We start from the raw sequence: 6,112 nt of genomic DNA, 5'->3' as shown, positions 1-6,112 counted from the left end.
AATCCAATGCATGTTTTCAGAAGTGGGTGGGTGAGAAACAGGTAAATATTTAAGTCCTTTTTTAATATCAATATCCACATTCACATTCTTCTTCTTTTTTTTTTTGCCGATTTGCATTCTTCATGCATATCACCTACTGAGCAGGGAGGAGAAATTTATGGTAAAAATAGGATTTAAATATCAATCTGTTTTTTACCCATACCTATCATATCGCTTTTTAAGACATGGATGCACTGGAGTCTTTTAGACTACTCTTATGTTGCTTTTACATGGTTTGCTTGTGAGGACCTGCAGAGCTGAAATATTCTTATTAAAAATGTATTGTTCAGCAGGAGAAAGAAAGACATACACATCTGGGATGACATGAAGGTGAGTTAAGGACAGGGTTGGGAAGTAACGGAATACATGTAACGGGAATACGTATTTAAAATACAAATTATAAGTAACTGTATTCCACTACAGTTACATTTAAAAAGTATTTTGATTACTGAAGAGATTACTTTGCATTTTATTGTCATTTGTTTCATTTAATATTTAGTGCTTTCAGATGGAAAACATTTATACATATAAATATGTGATCCAAAGTGCATTTGAACAGCGGATGAAACACTTTCTTATGATGTGTTACATTCATACGAGCAGACAGAGAAGTATGTTTGAAGTAAGTTTAGAGCAGAAGAAATAGAAATAAACCTTGTGTAAATTGTCAGATTTATGCTAAGCTAAAACATGCTATTTCTAGCCATTTTACATGCACATATTACCAGACACGATCATATTTTTTTATCAAGAAAATTCACATTGGATAATAATTTCTTTTTTTCTAGTAAGACCTTAAATATTAGGTCAAAAAATGTATTTTTGATCATTATTTTTTTATTGTTTTCCTGTAAAAATATCTAAAAATCCTTAAAACAAGATCAGTTAGATTCATCTTGTTTTAGAAACAACACTGCATGAATTTTTAACATGTGTATTTTGTCTTACTGTACTGACAGTTTTTATAGTGAAAATAAGTGAAAAAAATCGACCAGTGCTGAAGAAGTAATCCAAAGTATTTAGAATACATTACTGACCTTGAGTAATCTAACGAAATACATTACAAATTACATTTTACAGCATGTATTATGTAATCTGTAGTGGAATACATTTCAAAAGTAACCCTCCCAAGGATGAGTGAATGTTTATTTTTGGGTGAACTATCCCATTAAGTAAAAATTACTTATTTAATTTGCCTGTTAAATTTACCTAATTTTTCTACTTCAGGACTGATACATGATGATGCATTGTAAATATAAACAATCACAAATAATATTGCCTTACAAGATTGAGAATTAGTCTGTACTAATTTGAGGTACAAATGAAGAATATTTTCAAGTTCTTGCTTATATAATATAAAAAATACTTAATATTTTCTGCTATATTTACTTTTTCAGTGTACAATGCATTTGATTAGATTGTGTAGATGTTGCTATGACCTGTTCTAACTTTTTTTCGCTTTTTGAATCATTAAATCAAATCTGAATCATGCTGCTTCTCTCTCATTTCACTATATATAACAATTAAATCCTGTGTTGTTGACATACAGCCACCACTTCTGTGTAATTTTGCACTCCAAGCCCAATACATGTTGCTATTCTAAAATATAATTGTATATTTTCAAGTATAACTAATATTAGACTATATACTATAGTATAGACTTAACACAGTATATAGAATCTAAAAGGTATTTGGATGATCCCCTACTGAATTTCCATCCTGATCAAAGCTGGTTTATGCTGGTTAGTGTTGGTTCCAGCAAAGCTTAGCTAGTGAATCTGGTCAACCAGCATGAACTTTTAAGGAAAAGCTGTTGATCAAGTCTTGCTGGTTAAGACTGCTTACTGGTTACCAGCCATGCTGGTATTTATGGTAAAGGAAGATTATAGATGCTGGCTGCAAAGTATACTTTTGTTTTTTGGGGGCACTTCTGTAAAAGAGAATTGTTTCTAAATGGTCTTTACTCAAGTAAAAAAAAAAAAAAAAAGTTGAATTGTCTGTGTATTCAACGCATTTCCTAGTTTGTCCTTCATTCTCTTTGACTGTGGAGTTGACTTCAAGTGTCTTCTAACAGACGGCTAATGCTTCACCCTTGGGATATCTTGTGATGTCTTCGATGATGCGATGTGATGTAAGAATGATACACGACCTCATTTTTAGCCCCTGTCAATCAAACTGTATGTTTTTATAAAGGACAAATGAAGATCTTGGCAGACGAGCGTGACTGCAAACCTGAGCAGTCAGATCGACACACACACACACACACACACACACACACACATATTCCAAGCAGGAACAGGATCTAATATAACTGTTCCTTGTGATAAACTGCCTGAATGCTGCTTTTTATGAAATGTCCTTCAGTAGACGGACAACCAGTGATACCTAAGATGCTGCAGACTAAAATAAATGAATAAATAAATGTACTATGACTAAGCTCCCACTGTGTTTCCTTTTTTTGTGCATAAATCAGTCAGGAGTGTCAGTGATGGCTAAGATGTAATAATTATCTGTTGTCTCATAATGGCCTCTAATTCCATTTGTCTATTTTTCCCTTGGTGATTCATCATTGTCTTTTGTTTCTCTGGCTCTTCCATATGTATCCTCTTCCATTACCCCTAAATGAAAGGTCGCACTGAATAAATGGGACTTTAATGCATTAATGTGGGTGTTTAGATAGTAACACAAATTCTCTATTATGCTAAGAAAGCTTTTTCCATCAGTGCATTCAATGCTGTGTTGTGTCTTGTGCTTTAAAAGGTTCATTTGTTTATATGTCCTATTCCAAATGTACAGACATAAACTTGAATCATAAACAAAATCATAAACTAAACATCAACAAATGTTCACTTTCTCAAACCATAAGCCAATATCCATGTTCTTTGTTACTCTGCTTGTTGATTTAGAGTGTCTTACGAATCAAACGGTGTGAAAAAACAGGAGAATATGGAAGTTTTGATCACCTGAACTGTTGAAAAATAAAGATTCCCAAACATGTTTGAGAATTTGATGACATATAAAACCCTTTTTGAAGTTCCTATGATGCCATAGACATTCACAGTTACACCATCTTTGATTTTTGATAGGTGAGGGATAGACTTAACTTCTTCTCTTCACAGACATACACTGTATAAAGCTATCAAAAGCTCCTAGATCACTGCTAATTTCCCACAACTCATGTTGTCTGGAGTTTTTTGTCTACTGAAATGTCTTTGAAACATATTTTTTCAATGTTTCATCAGCGGAACGGTGCAAAAAAACTTTACAACCGATTGAAGAGACTTTTCGTCTAGCCCCTACAGCGTCGTTGTCATTCCCATCAAAAATCAAAGCTGGCACTGCTGTGAATAAGGTCTACAGATAATTTCAAGGGCTATTTGTCAGTTGAAGGAAGTGACATCTTTTTTCCTTGAACATTTCCGGTTAGTTGTCAAAGTCATCCAAAGCAACATACATAGTGACTTTAACACGATTAACGTTAATGATGTTTATATGATTGTAATATAATGCCACAAATAAAATGTAGACCATGTTGTTCGGTGACTGGATGCTTCCTGGATGCCTGGAACCAAGGCTGGACTGGTAATCTGGCATACTGACGCACTTTGGGGCCGATCAGGGGGAAGTATAATTATTATATATTATACGATTTTTGCCCTAACATGATTTTTACTCAACACACAGCTATTAATGTCTAAACCGCTGGCAACAAAAGTGAGTACACCCCTAAGTGAAAATGTCCAAATTGGGCCCAATTAGCCATTTTCCCTCCCCGGTGTCACGAGACTCGTTAGTGGTACAAGGTCTCAGGTGTGAATGGGGAGCAGGTGTGTTAAATCTGGTGTCATCGCTCTCACACTCCCTCAAACTGGTCACTGGAAGTTCAACATGGCACCTCATGGCAAAGAACTCTCTGAGGATCTGAAAAAAAGAATTGTTGCTCTACATAAAGATGCCCTAGGCTATAAGAAGATTGCCAAGACCCTGACACTGAGCTGCAGCACGGTGGCCAAGACCATATAGCGGTTTAACAGGACAGGTTCCACTCAGAACAGGCCTCACCATGGTCGACCAAAGAAGCTGAGTGCACGTGCTCAGCGTCATATCCAGAGGTTGTCTTTGGTAAATAGACGTATGAGTACTGCCAGCATTGCTGCAGAGGTTGAAGGGGTGGGGGATCAGCCTGTCAGTCCTCAGACCATATGCCGCACACTGCATCAAATTGGTCTACATGGCTGTCGTCCCAGAAGGAAGCCTCTTCTAAAGATGATTTTCAAGACTGAGTCGCAGGGCAGTATTCCAGCATGATAATGACCCCTAACACACCTCCAAGATGACCACTGCCTTGCTAAAGAAGCTGAGGGTGAAGGTGATGGACTGGCCAAGCATGTCTCCAGACCTAAACCCTATTGAGCATCTGTGGGGCATCCTCAAACAGAAGGTGGCTGAGCACAAGGTCTCTAACATCCACCAGCTCTGTGATGTCGTCATGGAGGATTGGAATAGGACTCCAGTTGCAACATGTGAAGCTCTGGTGAACTCCATGCCCAAGAGGGTTAAAGCAGTGCTGGAAAATAATGGTGGCCACACAAAAAATGACACTTTGGGCCCAATTTGGACATTTTCACTTAGGGGTGTACTCACTTTTGTTGTCAGCGGTTTAGACATGAATGACTGTGTGTTGAGTAATTTTGAGGGGAGAGCAAATGTGCACTGTTATACAAGCTGTACACTCACTAATTTACATTGTAGCAAAGTGTCATTTCTTCAGTGTTGTCACATGAAAAGATTTAATAAAATATTTACAAAAATGTGAGGGGTGTACTCACTTTTGTGAGATACTGTATTTTGTATTTTAAATACATAATCTCGTTACATGTATTCCGTTACTCCCCAACCCTGTGCAGGCATAAATTCTCCTCCCCCTTCATATCCGGCACAACAGGTTTATTTCATACCTTTTTTTTATTTAAAAAAAATCTAGATTTATAGAATTTATAGTATAAAACAGACTTAATTATTGATCTGTTTATCACCCACACCTATCATATCACTTCTGAAGACATGGCTTTAACCACTGGAGTCATATGGATTACTTAAATGCTGCTTTTATTTGCTTTTTTTAGCTTCAAAGTTTTGGATCCTGTTGACATGTAATGTATGTACCCACAGAGCTGAGATATTCTTCTAAAAATCGCTGATTGTGTTTAGCAGAAAAAGAAAGTCATACACATTTAGGATGGCATGAGGGTGAGTAAATGATGAGAGAATTTTAATTTTTGGGAGAAGTATTCCTTTAAAACAAATTTATTTAAAAATTTGTTAACAGGGTGGTATCAGATTCACCGTGGATGCTATCAGCAAATAAGTTCAGGGTGATTGTAGCTGTGAGATTAGTAATTTGCTCCACTGCATCAGTATCCAGGCATCAGCACCAGCCTTCAAAGAGAAATCCATTCCTGTGAAGCTCCATCTGTTTACCAGTGACAATGATAAGAGTAAACTAGACGAAACAAGGACAGTGAGGGGAAACGATTACGCCCTCTCTTACTTTTCTCTTTTCCATCGAACCCACTATTTATCACTGAGCTCCACAGACACAATTGTCAAAGAAAAGGAGGAGGAATAGTTACATGAGCTTTAAAGGCAACAAAATAAATAAAAGGTTGTATAAAAGAAGCTCTTCAATGAGCTTCCTCGCTGCCTACATAGGCAGCTGTCTTCCTAACTGAAATGGAACCTTATAAGCAACCAAGGCAACATCAACACTAAGTTTGAAACCTATGTTTTCATTTTCCTAACATCGTTGATTTCCAAGTATATGGTGAAGGAGAGCATTTTCTTTTTTAAATCTCAGTTTTCGGTGGAGCAAAATATCATTCTAGTGTGAATGAAAAGCATAAAATTAAATCAAATGAATGTGGACATGGCATGATTTAGAATCCTCTATACTCTTCATGCAAAAACAATTGTCTTATTTTCAAGAAAAATGCCATTGGCATTTTTTATTTCTTGTTATAAGCATAAACGTTACAAAATTATGTTACAAAAATGTTTTCTCTCAAAACAAGAC

This window comes from Xyrauchen texanus, chromosome 34, assembly GCF_025860055.1.
Source record: "Xyrauchen texanus isolate HMW12.3.18 chromosome 34, RBS_HiC_50CHRs, whole genome shotgun sequence".
NCBI classification, from domain to species: Eukaryota; Metazoa; Chordata; class Actinopteri; order Cypriniformes; family Catostomidae; genus Xyrauchen; species Xyrauchen texanus.
This window is presented reverse-complemented; position numbering follows the sequence as displayed.